General features: G+C 48.2%; 1 protein-coding gene across 4 annotated transcripts in view; it reads right to left on the bottom strand.

The window, feature by feature from the left end:
• The window catches only part of Kcnn3 (potassium calcium-activated channel subfamily N member 3), a 154,661-nt gene that overhangs the window by 109,735 nt on the left and 27,163 nt on the right, over window positions 1–17,763 (bottom strand). The gene's annotated exons all lie outside the window — the stretch shown is intronic.

The following is a 17,763-nucleotide window of genomic DNA, read 5'->3' as shown; positions in this document are numbered from 1 at the left end:
GAATTAGATCATTCTTGTATTTTCAGGATGAACCCTGCCTGGGGATGATGTATTATATTTGTTATATCCAGCTCAATTTGGTTTGTTGATGTGTTATTTAGAATTTTTGCCTCTGTGCTCATAAGTCATGAGAACATAATTCTTTTTTGTGCCACTATTATTTGGTTTGAGCATCCATATTATGCCAGCTCAGGTCTCTGTTTTCTCTTAACAAACCAAAAGCAGAGGATTTCCAAGTCCCTTCCATCTCTGACAATGCAGAGTTCTTTTAGGAATGAATTAGAGTGTCCTGGCAGCTCTTGGCAATCCTGGCACAGGCCAAGAGCAGCAGGGGGGGCAGGAGCAGCAGAGGAGCTACTGGGGGAAGAAGAGGAGCAAGGAAAAGAGAGGAGTCCTGGACAAGTGAAAGCCCTGGGGTCCCTTCTGATAGGAATAGAGGGGCAGCTAAGGCCCCTTCACAACAGCCTCCCCTGGGGAGGCTTAGAGAACCTGTGGTCCTATACTCTGCAGGAGTCTGCTAGGTCCAAAGCCTTCCATACTTTCTTGGAGCTATGTGACCTTAGGCCCATCAGTCTGCCCCTCTGTACCCAGTGGCCTCCTATGTTGGATAGGATAATATTAGTATCAACCTCATGGGGCTATTATGGAAATCAAAGGAGCTGGATAATGGGAAGTGCCTACTACAGTCCCTAGCTAGGTCACATTGGCTACCATTACTGTTTGTTTCACGTTTTCTGTAAAGCACAGCATCTGGTTGGCCCTTTGAGGCATGGCATTGGAAGTCCAGAGACAAAGCAGGCTCCCAGTTCCAAAGGAAGACAGGAACACAGACCTGAGGAGAGGTGGCAGAGAGATGTAGGCAGCACCTCTAAGTTCTCATTGGGTGGTTCTTGTGCTCAGTCCTGAGGTCTTAGATGGTCCTGGCACCAACTCAGAAACAGCCCCTGTCTTCAAAGGAGCTGATGATCAAAGAGAGTACAACGAACCTTACACTTTATAAGGTGGTGAACATCTTCAGAACAGACCTTGCCTCTACCCCAACATTACAGTCACTACAGGTGGAGACGCAGAGGAGCAAGTGGTTCTTGCCAAGGTTCAAAGTCTAGGCCTTGGAGCTCCAGCCCATAGCACTGCCCGCAGGCTCTGGGCCCATTTTCAAAGACAAACAGATGAGAAACATGACATAAACAGACCTGACTGCTTATAACAAGCCACCAAAGCATGGTTAGATCTGGTCCAGGACAAGAATTAGTTTCTACTTTTCTGTAGCACAGTGGGGTAACTATGTAGGTATACGGAATAATATGTATATCAAAATAACCTAGAAGAGTAAAAAAGTTCTCAACGCATAGAAATGCATACTGTGTGAGGAGATGGAAATGTTTATCACCCCGATGTGATCATTACTCAGTAGATACCTGTAGGAATTATCATCATACCATAGCCCATAAAGATGTGTGAATATCCTGTATCAATAATCTCACCACTCATTTCTTTGATATGGCTGGGTTCTGTTGCCAGCACTGGGGTGTATGGCTTAAAGGTGAGCCGACTTTCCTTTAGCCTCTTCCCTGCTCCACAGTTCAGTGCAGAGCAGTCTGCCCTCCTTACTGGGTGCACTCACACAGGGCTGCCCCCGGGACAAGGGGGACACAGCCCCCAGCTCTGATTTTTAGAAACACTGCCTGCTGCCTGGCTCCCTCCTCACCTGCACTCCCAGCCGGGCTGGAGAGAGCAGGCCTTGAGTTCAGGGACACTCAGGCTGCTTCGGGTTAAGATATTCCTCCCTGGGGACAGCTCACAGTGTTTCCCAGCCAGAGAGGACCATGGTGTTCTCCTCAAAAGGATCTAAAGGCATCTGGGGAGCTTCACGCCCACCCCAGGAAGCTGCACATCGTGACCTCTTAATTTATTTCTTTTGGCAGAAATCAGAATCCAAATTGACTTCCATCATATTTTGGAGGAAGAGGTGAAGGGGAAGAGGCCAGCCAGATGCTATCTTTTCTCCTTTAGCCCTCTTCCATCTGTCCTATGACTGGAAGGCTTTCCACTAAAAGTCTCCTTGGTTTTGGCCAAGACGACCTCATGGGCCATGTGGTCCATTGGGAGACTGCACAGCCTGTGTGCTGGATCCACAGAACTCCAGAGACCACAGATTTCCTGCATTCTCTATCACGTCAATAAAAAATAAACTGTCACCCACCTTAGGATAGCTGGAAAACTGTCAAAGAAGTTGAGCTGGACCAGAATGTCTCCTGTTTGTTAAAATGTTGAATTTTCATCTTTTCTTTGCTGCTGCTTCAACTCCAGTGAAGCTTGAAATTGATAATGGGTAACAGCAGCGACACAAGGTTGGCTAATTAGCTGCCAGATACCAGTGGCAGGTGCCCATCACACCCCTGTGTCCAAGCTCCCTGCCAGTGGGGGGCTAGGAAAGAGTCTTGTGGTCAACTAGTAATGTCTCCTCTATGACTCTGAACTTTTCAACAACAGCATAATAATCTTCAACACTCGAGGGTAACAGGAACTACATCTCAATTGGTGATGGTCAATTTTTAAAGCCATTATTCCTAAAGGCCCAAGAATATTCAAGTGAATAACCAAGTTTGAAACCAGTCTGTGATGGGATACTACGCAGCTCCCAAAAAGACACTGCTATAGAGAATACATGAAGATATTAAGAAAGGTTGGAGATGTAGTAGTAAGTGAAAAATTCTGACCCCAAACTGAATTTGTGGTATAATTTCCTTTTATTTATTTGTTTGTTTGTCTATTTTTTTGTACCAGGAATTGAACCCAGGACATTATACTGAGACGCATTGCCAGGCTTTTTTATACTTTATTTTGGGGAAGGTTCTTTCTAAGTTGCCCAAAGTTGGCTGGAACTTGTGATCTTCCTTCCTCAACAACCTCCTGAGTTCTCAATTCGCATTTTTGAAAACATTTTTTCACATTAAAGATAGAAAATATACCAAATATCCTGCATTACATTAGATATTTTTCTTATTATTACTTTTCTTTCCTCCTCAAATTTTCAATAATGAGAATAAACTACTTTTATAAGAAAAGAAACTTGTTTTTCAATATCTGAGCCCCAGACTGCTAGGGTAGAGGCTTCCTGGCAGATGGGTGACTTGAATCTATTCACAGCACAGTGCACGCCCTTCTTTGGGTGGTTTTAGGAATACACGTGAGTCCCCTGCGCCCATCTCTGTGATGGGAATAAAGGACCTGAGGCACCAGGCTTGTCAATACCATTTCAGAACTAGGTGTAGTGGACATATTTGTAACCCCAGCACTTAGGAGGCTGAGATAGGCCTGAGTTTAAGGCCAGCCTGTCCTTCATCATGAATTCAAGACCAGGCTGAGCTATATAGCAAGACCTTGTCTCAAAAAACCTAAATAAACAGATATTCATTATTGATTCTCATCCCTACTGTCACACTATAAAAGTCACTGTTCGACTTACAGCAGGAGATGATGTGTTTCACCAAGAAAGGAGGAGTCTCTTCTGAACCTGGAGCCAGGCTGGGGACTCCCACCCATCTCAGGTGACCTTTTGCTTCATTCAACTCCCAGGTACAGAATTCATGGCGTAAGAACACTTACACTATGTGTGTGACTCCCCATAACTACTTAGTGTCCTGAGTGAGCCAGAGGGGCTAAATAAGTGCTCCTTGAGACCGTTTAGCAATAGTACTTTTACCTAACATTTACTGAGCCCTGATTATGTAGCAGATCACAGAGCAGTCCTTCCATACACTTTGCCTCAAATCCTTATCTCTCATCCGAGGTCAGAAAGTCTCCGTTACTGATGAAAACACCAAGGATTGGAGAATTGAAGTGGCCTTTTCAAGTGCACACAAGTCACCCAGACTTCAGCTGTGTGCCAGGTTCTTCTGCCTGTATACCACACTTCTCCCTGGCTGTAAAATGGCCTGGGCTCCCCTAGAGACAGTGCATAGCTGTCACCCCAGCAGAGCTGGCTACACCCATGGGGGGCTGTACACTACCAGGGCAAGAGGCTGAATCACATTCCTAGGGGATCCCCCATCAGTGCTGTTCCAGGCAGGAAGCCAGCCCCTCCCAGATCCGTGATGTCCCATTGATGACACCCATAAAGCACTGTCACAGGGAAAGGAAGACGTCATCAGCCCACTTTGACAGCTGAACTGGGACTTCAAGAAGTTAGGTAACTTTCCCACAGATATGGCCAACAAATAGCAAAGTCAGATTTGACCAGGCCAGCTTTTACCCCAGATCTGCCTGTCCCCTGGCTCTGCACCCTGCTGGGCTCCAACACCTTCACCTCCCCTCTACCTGGCCTTGCAGTTTCTGCAGCACAGCTGCTGGGAGCAAGGCTGTGTGTGCAGTGATGGAGTGGGTTCCCCAGCCCCTGAGCCAGCTATCCAAGTTGCTCTCCTGGCCTGCCATGGCTCCCAAAGACGGGCCAGAACTGTAATGACTATGGTAGATCTTCCCAGAGCCCTGGGAGCTGTAAGTGTGTTTTATTGTTTAGCACATTGGAAAAAACAGAAAACTATGCTTTCAGGCAGAGTCGTACAAGAGCGCTGGCCCAAAGTAAAATATGAGCTGGAGAAAAGGGTTTGCAAGTGCCTTCCTAACTGAACCAATACTCCGTGTGTCCATCTCTGTGTGTGCGCATAAGTACGCACATCCATACACACATGTGTGGTCCATTCGGGATTTCCATCTCTGACTGGAACCCCCAAAGGGAAAGAGAAAATAACATCACAAGTCTGTATGCACTGTATTTACTGAATTAAGATCTGGTGTGCCTTCCTGACATCCCTACATTTTGTACATTCAATTTGTGAAATAATTGATTTAGAAATCTTTTCTGTTTAATAAGGTCAACTTTTCTTTCAATTTCATGGAGAGTCTCCAAAATTGATTGATATTCAGCACCGGTTTAATGCTGTGGCTGAGTAATGGTTGTCCTAATTAGACAATCTTGCTAATTAATGCTATGCAGATTAAGCCAGCCTCTCTTCCACAGCATCCCTGGTTGCCGCTCTCCAGGGAAACTCCAGTCTCTTTCCTCCACCTGGGGCTTCCACACCCACATGCACACACGCAGACCTCAGGGCCTGCCTGTTTTCTGTGGCCTCAGCTTCTGACCTTTCTCCCTCAGCCTCCCACCTTAGCTCCGATGTTCCTCCCAGGCCAAGCTGCCAGCTTCATTACAGTAACTTCCCAAGCTGGCCCCTGCCAGAACTTAGGCACAGGATTCTCTTTGGGGCTATTGAGATCCTCTGCATCCTGTCTTCTCTGGGGCTCCCTTTTCCCACGATGTTGGGGATGAGATAAGGTAATGTATAACCCAAAAACTCATTCTTTCCACGCAAAGAAATTTTTAAATTATAGATAAATACCTATTCTCTTTCCCCACAGATGGGAGACCAGGGAAACTCAGCCAATCCTCAGTGCTGAGCTATTGAATACAACTCCAATGCATGCATTTTATGATTGCTGTGTTTTATAAAGATATCCCCATGCATTCCAGCAAGACACCTCTGGACTTCTGCAGTTCTTTCATTGACCTATTCACACTAGTATTTACTGAGCACTTGATATGCCCAGATGCTGTGCTGGGCACTTATGAAATACCTGGGACTCCCCACCCATCCGGCTATATCTGTTGAGCCTGAGTCCTGCCCAAAAGCTCCCAGGTCTTTATCCCAAGGGCTGCCTTCTATACCTGATTACTCCCCCACCTCTGCAACACTGCCTTCTCCACCCCATCACCCATTCACTCTGCAGCTCATGCCTCTCCTCCTCAGACAGCTTCCTGGGGAGTTTGTGCTGCTTGAAATACAAAAGCAAGAGCCAGGCAGCTGGGACCCTAGAAGACCAGAGGGTTGGAAGTCAATAAGGGACAAGAAGCATGGATGGAGACAGAAGATCTCCAAGCTGCTCTTCTGGCTTCCAATGACCAGATAGAGCAAGGACTAGAGGAGGTGATCTGGAGAGGCAGCTGAAGTTGTGAGCCCAGAGTGAGATGTGGCCTGCACCTGAGGGCACAAGAGCACCTTCTCCCAAAGGTACTATTTCTTGGAGAGCAAGGGAAGATTTTTCCTGCCCAGATTCCCACCCCACCCCCCAAGCCAAGTGAGAATCCACCTTGGAGACTGGAGTCTAAGCACCAAGCACCTTGCCCACTTTCCTGAGCCCTTGCATAGGTTTAGATGTGTCCTATCACAGGTCCTAGTGACTGCAAGGGTGTTCACCATCTGCACCCAACATACCTTTTTACATGGAGCTGGTTCTGCCTCCCCTCCACCCTACAGTTGAGGAACCTTGAGGCCTATTTTGGGGAACAGAGAGCTAAGGCTAAATCATCACACTCTCCTCTCAGCCCCAGGCCCCACAAGACCACTGCATGCTAGCTGACCAGAGCCCAGAAAGTGGTCTGACTATAGCCATAAGCATATGGCTTCCTTAAGCTCCATCCTCCTGTGCCCTCCTCAACTACCATCTGTGCCCAAGATCCTATTTCCAACATCTCAGATGGGGGCACCTAAATACTACCCAGAATATCCCGGCATAAAGAGGCACTGGCCTACCTGTATCCCATATCCATTCTAAGGCTGTCCACACCTGGTATCTGCTCCCTGTCATCAACACCCCAGCTAGGGTGACCAGAGGACTCATCATCAGTTAATCCTAGTCACTCACTGACATTGTTCACAAAATGTAAGCCCCAGAGGACAAGACTTTTGTATTTCAATTACTCCCCTTGTATCCCTAGGCCTAGAATATTGTCCAGCACACAGCAGGTATAATGGCTACTCTTTCATGTCAACTTGATTGGATTAAAAGATGCTTGAAGATTAGTGAAACATACACTTCTGGGTGTGTTTGGGTGGATTATAGGACCGTGACTGTGGAGAGTGAGTCTGATTCCTGGCACCTTCCTCTCTGGCTCTTCTGCTCTCTGCTTCCTGGGTACCATGAATTGGTACTGTGTCCTTCCACTATGACGTTTCCACCTTGGAGCTAGAGGATCACAGACTGACACCTGAAACAGCCAGTCAAAATAAGCCTTTTGTGTATTGTGAATCTCAAGTGTTTTATCACAGCAACAGAAAGCTGCCAATACAATATCAGTTGAATATTAATGTAAATATCAGTTGAATATTAATATTTGAAACAAGGGAACAAAATTTAGAGATGTGCCAAAATTTAGAGACACCTCCATCCTTAATTTCAGAAGTCTTAAGAACTTTGGGGAGATGATCAAAGCAACAGCTAACATGGATCCTGCACTAGTTCCCGCCGGAACCTCCCCACCCCGCATTAGAACTTCCCCACAGGCTGAAGAGGAGGGCTCGAGCCCTGAGGAGTCCCTCACTCGCCTGCAGTCCTCGGGCAAGGAAGTGGGGAGGCGAGATTCAAACTTCAGCTACTCTGCTTCCAAACACCTGTGTTCCTCCAGTCAAAGATATGGAAGAAATCAGCCAGGACGGCAGTCACTGGAGCATCCCCCTTCCAGGCCAGCTTTCCCAGTAGGACTAATCCTGTCTCCCCCACTCTGTGGCAAGGCCCAAACTGTGCCACCATTAAACCTCAGTGGCTTAGTGACGTGACAGATAGTGAACAGCCTGAGGTCAGGACTGGGGCCTGCATCCTCTTGCATATCTGGTCCAGGCCTGGACTGGCATAGGGAGGAAAGACAAGAAATGATTGCAAAGTGAAGGAAGCCAGTAGACTGGAAATAAAGCGCATAAAGTCACTTTGGCCTGGGGCATTTCTCTGTGGCCCTCTACTTTGTCACTCTCAGAAGGAGATGGAACCTGATGTCTGAGGGATGTCATGCAGTTAATGACAAGGACATTCAGGTCTCAGCAGAGGGTGGCTTAGTAATGTTTAGTGAAGCCAGAATGGTTGACCAGGACACCAATTAGGAGACAATGTTCCTCCCCAGGCCCTGGCTCTCCCGCTGTGCAATACCTCAAGGAAAGCAAGAAAAGGTCATTTGGGAGACTACACTCCCAAAATATCAAGTCACACAGGTCATCCCTTCAGGCCACAAACATAATTCCAATTAAGAAGATGGTTTCCTTTACAAGGTCTGGGCAGAGGGAGGCTGGCATATCGTGAATTCTCTAGTGTGTGCTTGCTTGTAATTTATTTTCCTGCCCCATTTACAGTACTGGCAAGGATTCCACATGATTCAATCAGAAATTTGGTTACATGTGCCAGGCACTGTGCTGTGGGAGGTGGACATACATCATGAGGGATTTTTAAAGGTATTTGCTGCTCTAAAAGGAGCCAAAGCCCACACAGGGCTCTTCCATACACAAAAAAGCACTTACCAAATGTTTGTTGGGTGAATGAATGTGAAATAGTAAACACAACCTCAAATTTTTGAAGTCCATCAGAGGCAAAATGAAACCAGAGATAATTGTATCTCCGCATCCCATCACAGGGATAGATGTGCAGTACAAGTCTACCAGGTGCCAAGTGCCCAGGTCCTAGAACTAAGTCAACCTTGGCTCCTGGCCTGAACAACTAACTCTAAATCTGCAAGAAGACCTCAACACAGATTTTTTTAAAAAAAGATCTCTGGCTCTGTGTGAAGGCAGGGAATGAGAGTTGGTGCTTCAGAGTACAGGAAAAAAATCTCACCATGTGGGGGCCTCCATCACAGCCCTAAGACCCATCAAACAGATGGTCACACACACAAGCAGTGAGTCTTGCATCTTGGCATTGGAGGACACTTGAAAGCTATGTTGCTCTGTAGCCCATCTTCCCTTATGTGAGATTCCTGATATGGTCATCCAGTCTCTGTTTGGTTGCCTCTAGAGGTTTGGGAACTTACTTCCACTCAAGAAGCCCTTGAGAGACTCTTTCCTAGATAGTTCTGACTTTTTCTAAACCTTGCTTTTAGTGTTCTCAGGTGTTTGGTCCCAGTAAACCTACTCACATGCCTCTGTGTGGCCTGACACTGGTAGTGTAGCTACTTATGCCCATTCCCTTTCCAAGTGAGCTGCTTCCTGGATATGTACTCATAAAGGTGCAGAAGGCCAGGCCTGGGGTGCCTCAGAGCTCAGTGAGTCTCCAGCACTCACTCTACTGGAGGACATAAGGCCCAGTGAGGCTGGCCTGCGTCATATCCAACAGCAGCCTGGTTGGAGGAAAGCTCAGCTCCCAGAGCTATGCTCAGAGGAGCAGGCGGCCCTGCCCACTCCAGTGTTCCTTCAACAGTCCCTGAATCCATCCATTCTCCAAAAGCCTGGGTCCCTCTCCTGAAAATCACTTGCAGATCTGTCACCTATCCTCTAGCTCCGGCTCTAACAAGCCATCTGTCCCTGACTACTTTTCCTCCTCTATATTTTGGGGCAGTGAGCAATCACATTACCCTTGGAAGGTCAAAGGCCCTGCTAGCCCTCTCCAGCTGTGATGAACACGTATTTGCCACTAGTATGGGTTCTGAAGTTTACCATTCCACACCATCATCTCAGAGGAACACAGCAAAGACCTCAGTCCCAGCCCCAGTATCCGTGGGTTACAAAGGTGAGCCCTTAACCTTTATCTACCTTTATCTACCCTCCAGGTATGGCTCAGTTATACTGGAAGTTTGCAAACACTGTATCATTGCACCCTTTGTCAGGGATATGGTCCCTGTATTTTATCCAGATTTCAGAAACCCCTATTTTCTTAAATATTCTAGACTATTAGAAACAACTATCCATACTTTCAGGGTGGCTTGCTTTGAAGTAGTTTTATTTTCCCTTGTTAAAACCTCCCTGATCCCAAACCAATAACACAGCAGGAAATTCCTTGACTCTGCAGAAAGCTTGATGTCCCCAGCTATACTGGGTTCCTGGCTAGCAAGGAACCAGCACAACCCTCCATGTCTGAGGCCCAGGCCTCCATCTCCCTATCCTACCCTATCACCCCCAACGTACACCCCAGACTCCAAGGTTTCCTGCAGGACCTGTGGCCAGACAGTTGTGAGGAGATGGCCAAGTTCATCTCTGGACAGCTATAACTTGAAATACGAATGTTAACTTGCATCAGCTGATAGCTGCAGAGGAGCACAGTTAGTGTTAATGACATGGCAAGGCCCAGAGACGGCCTCCTACCCTGGATCCCCCGGCTTCATCACCTCCTCCAAGGATCCCACCTCTTCCCCTCCCTTGTCTGCACCTGAGACTGCTGTGGTGACAGAAGCAATGCCACAGCTCCAACTTCCTTGGAGAATTCAAGGGCGGAGAAAATCTGCCGCTCCCAACCTGGTGCCCAGACGCAAACCCACTGCCACCCCCACTTCGGTCAGAATCGTTCCCCAAGCCTGGCAATATTTGGGCCAAATGAAAATTTTTAAGATACCAGAAATCACATATGGTGAGAAAAACAGCCGCCTGGCAGGGTGCACAGACGTCTCTAAAGGCTGCTCTGGAGTTTCCCAGATAAAGAACAGACCTGTCCATATGCCCAGGCTGCTGAGAGTTTCTTGCATTCTGGGAACGGCAGCTTTTCCCTATCACTTCCGCACCTGAGTTCTTGCCAAACAGGGTGAGGCCTCCACCCAATGCTCAGACTGAAATGGAAGGGGCCTTCCAGCCATCTAAGTCAACAGCGTCACTTTACAAGCAAAGAAACTCAAACCCAGGGAAGGGCTCTGTCCTACCCTCAGCCACACACAGTCATAGAACGGAGTGACGCCACCCTAAATGTCCAAAAATTTGGGCTGGTGTTTTCCCCACATCCCTGATCTTCCCACCACCAGCCCAAGTGCACTTGAAAAGAGTGGAGCCCCATTTTTGCTCTCTTTCCTGCCTTTTTGCGTTCTCCCTTCAAAGCCAGGGAAGTCACATTTTTCCTATGGCTCACCTCAAGGGCAAATGGAGAGAAATAACAATTACCTACTCCAGGTTCTCCGTCTTCCTTTCACTTAAAAACACAAAAGCTTAAACATAAATAAAGGGAAATGGTCTGGAAAAATAACCAGTTGGCATAAAACAATTGACATTTTGTCCTGCATAAGAAGTGGAAAGAATTTTTCAGGAACTCAGCAAAGCCATGAGTTGTTAACTTCTAACCATTTGGCACCAGCTCTCCCATTGTTTGGAGGTGATGGATGATGTTGATAGAAGTGAGGGAGACCAAGCACGGGCTACTAATAGGGCAGACTTAGGGAATGTCTGTCTCTTTTCCCACTCCCCTCTCCTCTCTCCCCTCTCCCATCTTTTCTCTCTGTCTCTGTCTCTGTCTCTGTCTCTCTGTCTCTCTGTCTCTCTCTCTCTCTCTCTCTCTCTCTCTCTCTTTCTCTCTCTCTCTCTCTCTATCACACTGGCTCCCTGACACCAGACTATAGCCAATCTCACCTTTTGCTTTGGGAAAATGATCCCTGCAATGGGGCATCAACAAGCCATGTCACCATGTCCCAAGAAGCTCACCCAAAGGCCCAGAAGAAGCCTGGGCCACAGGCCACTTGGGCTGCTGACCCACGAAGAGCTTCATGTAATCACCAGGCAGGAAGGTGTGTGGTCTGGGAGTGGAAGGAGGGTAAGGACTCCCTCAACTCTTCCATGTACTTAATTTATCCACGTCCTGCTCCAAGAACTTGACATCCTCATGTCAAGGTGTGTGCTCAGTCTGCCCTAACTGGGTCCAGTTAACCCTGTTTCAAGGCAGGAGTGTCTTCCTCGTTCCTGCTGGAGGGCATTTCTCTTGGGAACTCTCTCCAGACTCAAAATCTGAGCATCTTGAGGCTATCCATTCATTTTCACACAAGATCTCAGGGAATCCTCATAAAAAGGTATTAGTATTCCTAATTGACAAATGGGGAAACTAAGTCACAAACCTAACCATGCTTTGCCAAGATTGTGTACCCTGGAAGCAGAGGAGCTGGGACTTAAGTGCAAACCTTCAGATTCCAAGCCCAGGAGTGGAAAAGTCCTGGACCATGTCCCTCCTGAGACCCATTCCCCATTCTCCCCACAGACAGGAACTCTTGCTTCCCTTTCCCAGAAGCTAGCCTCGCTCCACTAAGTGCCCTCTGTCCTCTGTCTGCATCTGTTAACCGAGAACAAAACTTCTTCCTTCTTCCCAGGCTTGTTGTGAGGAAGACCAGACTATGAACACGAAACTGCTCTAGCAGTCAGGGGCTCCTAAGAGTTTAGTTCAGGCTACGCACAGGGTGACAGTACACCTGCTTAGCCCAGGGCAGTACAGTTCATGCCCCTTATCTGGCATGATTACTAACAAGCTGGCAATTGTTAATATACTACTTTCCAAAGTGTCCCAGTTTAGGTATGAATCCTACAATCGCCCATCCATGTGGCGTTTGCTGCCTGAGGGTCTGAGGGGATGTGGCATCTGCCTGCCTCCCTGCCCCACATCTCCCAGCACCCACACCCACGTGGCAAAGCAGGAAAGGTGGGCTGCACTGTGGCCATTAGCTGACCCTTTGCCCATCCTGCCCCAGCCAGGCTCATGAGCAGGTATCACTTTCTAGATCAAAGCAATTATTAGTAGACATTACTTTTAGAAGGTAATGTCATGGTGCCTGGATTAACTGTGATGATATGTGGATCATTTCAGGTTTATTCCATCAGTTATGAATTATGTCAGTCATGTGCATAGTGTGCTTTAACGCTTGGTGGCTCAAAGGAGGCTGTAACCATGGAGAGGGTTGATTTCAGAATATGTTTGCTATTGAATCATTGTGTCCTGGCCATCAGTTTAGGGCTTTCCTGCTTACAAAGGATTTTTTGGGTTTTCTCTCTTTTTTCTTTCTTTCTTTTTGGCACATTTTCCTATTTGATCCATGGAAGATAGAACCATTCCCATTTTAAGGGCAGAAAAACTAAGGCTTAGCATTTTAAAACAATTACTCAAGGTCACATAGTGAGAATCCAAATTCTTCTAACACCATGTTCCCAAAACATGTCCAATCTTTTCTATAGATCCATGAGTGTGAACTTCGAAGTGCTCTTTGGAATGTGACCCTCAGACTGTGTGGTTTCACATGGCCCAGCCAGAGATTTAGCTCAGCAGCACAAGCACCTGCCTGGCAAGCGTGAGGTCATGAGTTTGACCCCCCCCCCAAAAAAAGCCCAGTGGCCATACATATGGGGCATCCCCAAGGCCACTTGCCAACGAGACAGACAAAAATGGGCCTGAATAATCCTGACAGAAAGTCAAAAAAATTAAGAAACTCCTGAGTTTATACAGATCAGAAAAATATGCGGATGTAGAAACCCAGCACCATCCAACTCTTGCCATCCAGTAGAACTAGCAGTGCAGGCACCTCTTACGGAGGGTGGGGAGGCCACAGGGCTCCCCCAGCCACATCTGCATCTCCCTCCACCCTGAGATGGTTGAAGCTGGAGGAACACCACTTCCTCTGCTTGAGTGCTGTGTGTGGAACCCTGCCCCAGACCTACTGGGTCCCAAACAGAAGCTAGTTCTAAAGAGATCCCCAAGACCACATCAATTTAGATGGAGAAAATGAGCAGGTGTGATGGATTAAAGCAGAAAGAGAATATGAGCCTTTCCATGCTTAGCGCTTTGGTTAGGAGCAGGCACCACCCAGAGCACCTTGCTTACAGGAAGATTTACTGCTTTTCTTCCATCTCTCTTCCTCCACCCTCAGCTCACCCAACTTTTTCCCTCTTGCATTATTGTGTTTTCTGGAAACAGACACTAAGATTAAGAGCTAAACCAGGCCTGGTAACACATGCATCTAATCCCTGCACTCTGGGAAGCTGAGTCAGGAAGACTGCAAAACCAAGCCCAGATCAAGAAACTTAGTGACTGTTATGGTTGATACATTGTGTCAACTTTAGAAGTTTATAAGTTTAACTGAGAGACTCAGCAGGGAGCTAGTAAATATCCTCATTCTGTGCAAAGGAAGGGAAGGAGATTCTGTGAGTGCTACACCTGCCCTAAAGCGGGGGAGGTGGCCCATGTACAGTACAAGGCAGGAGAAGAAGCTTGTTTTGCTCCCTTTTGCTCTGGCTGCTGTCTTGAATGTTGCCCTTGTGCCCCACCACCCTGCCTTAGAGCCAGCTGATTATGGACTGAAACCTCGACAAACAGTGAGCTAAATAAACCTTTCCTTCCTTCGTTTTGGGTGTTAGGTATTTGTCTCAGCAGCAAGAGAAAAGTAAAAGTAACCAAGACAGTGACAGGAAAAATTTGTCTCAAAAGTAAAAAAGAGGAGGAGGAAGATGGCCTGCTAAGGGCGGAGCGTGAGTGAAGCTGCACTGGAGTCTCTGAGGTCGAATAACCCCAGGATGCCCACTGTGACCACTCCAGATTCTGGCTGAGGGTCTGGGTCTTCTCTGCCTCTCTGTCACCATCACTTGGCTCAAACTTGACACATAAGAAATGCTTGATGAATGAATGAGTGAAAGCAATACCATGCCATAATCCCAAGCAAGGAGAACCAAGCAAAATTACTCCACTACAGATCTGATTCACCTTTAATTTCCTCATCCCACTGACTAAACAGATATTTAATTTTTAGAACCCGTTGGTTAAGACTTTAAGTCTTAACAGCTGTGGTCAAAGTCCTAGGAAAACAGAAAGCACAGCCAACCCATCCAGGTTCCTTGCCCTGGAGGAGCTGAGGATGCAGAGCGAGCTTGGGAGCTGGAAAGGCACCAGGGCACTTGATGCTTGTGGGGGACACGTCTTCCCCACAGATCTTTTTGAAACTCCACCAGCAGCTCCAGACATCCCTGGGCAGAAAAAGCCAGTGCGGTCCCCACAAATGACTACAGCAGATGATGACACTCTGCCTGGGTCACAGCAAAGGAAAGAAACCCTGCTGGCCAACACACTGTCATCACTCCACACAGATGTCACTGGCTACCCAGCGGTGACCCCACATCAGCTGCCACTTGTCACTTGGGGCCAGGTGGAAGGCGGGATGGAGGCCCAGGGGAACAGATTGCTTCAATGAAGAAACCCAGCTAGGCGCAGGGATGTGAGCTGGAGTAGGGGAAGGAGGTGTTCCTGACCAGCTGGGAAAGGGGGCCAGGCACTCAGTGATTGTGGGATCAGAAGGACTCCCCCTCTTCCTCCAGCTGCCACCAGCTGCAGACTGCAGTGGGACAGCTAGGAGCTAGGGGTCAGGTGGAGGGACAAGTACAGGACAGAGGGAGTGGGGACCAAAGAGGGAAGTGGCCACGGGCAGGAAAATGTCAGGGCTCGGACAGTCAGTCAAATCCCACAGGCCAGGTCACTGAGGCCCAAATGTGGCCGCCCTCACTCAGCTGTGAGATTCAGATATAGGATCTAGCTCCCTACACCACACCACACCCTTAAGGAACATAAAGCATAAGTAGCACCATTCTGCTCCTTAAAACCTCTTGCATCTCCTGCAACTCCTGAGCCAAAGGCACTGTGTGGTCTGAGCCCTGGCCACTTCTCTAGCCCCACAGCTCTATGGATTCCAGGCAAAGTAAGTGACCAGCCCCGCTCCTTTGAAATCATGGCACTGCTGGCTTCTCTAGCCTTGGCACATGCTTGCTGACCCAAGACAGACCTTGCTGTGCTGCCTAACCTCTTCTCAGTGAGACTTCCAGGCACAGTGCCCTCTCCAGCCAGCTCCCACTGGCTCACCCTCCACCCTCTGGGAGCTGCCCCCTCCGCCAGCCCCCTCCACCTGTGGCCCAGCCTCTTTGGGAGGCAATCTAAGTGCATCAGGCCTCTATCTACCAGGCCCAAGTCCTATAGGTGCAGATCTTTGTGACTCACTCTCTCCCTAATCCATGGCATCTAGCACAGTGCCTAGTGTGAGAGAAACTCTATTAATGTTTGTGGAATCAATTATCAACTTAAAGAGTGAATGAACTCTGGGTTGGCCTGACATGAAGCTACTTCCCTCCAGGTGGCCTGCATACATGGGACACTGTGACCCAGATTCTTCTCCTCCCCCTTCTGGTTTTGAGATGATAACTTCACAGGAAAAACAGCACGGAAATTCAGGGGTCAGGTATCCTCTCCTGTTGGGGCAGGCACAGACCACCAGACAGTGATGGCAGAGCAGACAGGCTGGAGACCACCTTTATTTGTCCACACCATGAGCCTGGCAATATATGGCCATAGAGTCTCCAGGAAGCACAGTAGCATCACTGCCCCATCAGTGCTCTGAAGCCCTGCGTACTGCACCAGAGTTCTCATAATCCAAAGGAGCACAGACTCCAGAGACCCTTGGAGGGTTCTAAGAGATGTGATTTTTCAGACCCTTTGCATTCCAATTTTTTTTCTCTACACAAACTATGCGGAGGATATTAGCCCTGTTTTGCAGCCCCGTGCACCAGCAACCAGTAGAAGGGAAGGTCACCACGTGAAGACTCAGCAAGGCTTGTGACTCCACAGGATACCTCAGGCAGTCACAAAGTGACAGTCACCCCTAGAGGCCAAGGCTGGCTGGGCATGGAGAATGTGCCATGGGGAAGGTTAATGGGCTCAGCTCAGCTCTCAGCAAGAAAGACCAAGACTCCCTGCCACTTGCCCTGGGGAAGCAGCCCTCAGTCACCCCAAGAACATTTCCAGGGGCTTTGGCCACCAGTGTAAGTGTTTTGAGTGACAAAACACAGACAAACACAGATGAGACAAGGTGCCGGAGCCACATACCAGGACTGCTTCTCAGAGCCGCAAAAAGTTCTCGGAGGACCTCCTGTGGCCGGGAGGTCCTTGCCAGGAAGAGTGGGGATTCAGGCCTGTGGGGTAGGGGAGGCCTCAGAGTGGGGTGAGGTCACAGGGGGTTGAGTTTTTCAGGGGCTAGCCTGGGAAGCTGCCAGGAAAGGCCCAGGAAATTGTCCTCCCTCTGTTTGGTTTGTCTATTTATCTGTTGCAATTTATCTAGTATTTCCTAAAAGGTCACTAGGTGGTGATTTCAATATTGTAAAATTTGTAGAGGTGCTGTAAAAGAAATGTACAAATTTCACAGGTTTCTGCAGGCTTAAATGTAATATATTTTATTAAAAGCATCTATTCTGAGTGTACTTTGGATAGGATTTGGCAACTGATTGGTTAAGGCTCCAAAAGGCCTTGTGCTATTAAAAGATTCACTGTGGATTTTTTTTCAGTGGTAAAAGAAATAGAAATCAAAAGCATTTGCTGCAGAGGTATGGTTGGTAGATGGAGGAAAAAGTGGCAGGTGAGATCACAAAATGCTTTGTCACCTTACAGTTCCCCAAAGCAGGGAGCTGGGAAGGAAAGAGGCTGATTAAAGCTCAGGCCGCACCCTGCCTCCAGCCACCGGGCTCCCCCGCCTGAAATCTCACAGCCCCTTCTCACTTTCCTCCGCTGCTCCTCATTAGCTGGAGCCAATCTTTGTCACTCAAAGGAAAATAAACAGGGAAATCGCCTGAGGGAAGAGAGTCCTCCTAGGCGGACAAAAAGGCTTCTCCAAGCAGATACCTCTTCCCCGAGCCCTAGGCAGAAGTCTCTCTTTCCTGCAGCACAGCCATCCCATTTCCTTCCTGTCACCCCACAGTGATGCACAACTTCCTGTCAGGACAGCTGGGCAATCTGGGGAAATGCGTCTTCCTTCACAGCAGAGCCTCAACCCATGCAAAGAGCAGAGTGGGGCGGGGGGGAGCAGCCCCTCAGCCACCTCTGTCCCCGACACCACCCCCGAGCCCCAGATCAGGCCACTGAGAACAGGTTGGGTGGGCACCACACTCCAGCACTGTCAACAGCCAGGGAGGAAAGGGAGCTAACCACTTGCTACTGAGTCCAGCACATTCCGACTCTCCTCTCCACCGCTCA

This window comes from Cavia porcellus, unplaced genomic scaffold (assembly GCF_034190915.1).
Source record: "Cavia porcellus strain 051 isolate PalLab524CR breed Dunkin Hartley unplaced genomic scaffold, mCavPor4.1 scaffold_6, whole genome shotgun sequence".
NCBI lineage: Eukaryota > Metazoa > Chordata > Mammalia > Rodentia > Caviidae > Cavia > Cavia porcellus.
Note: the sequence above shows the minus strand (reverse complement) of the source record. Positions and strands in the feature narration are given on the sequence as shown.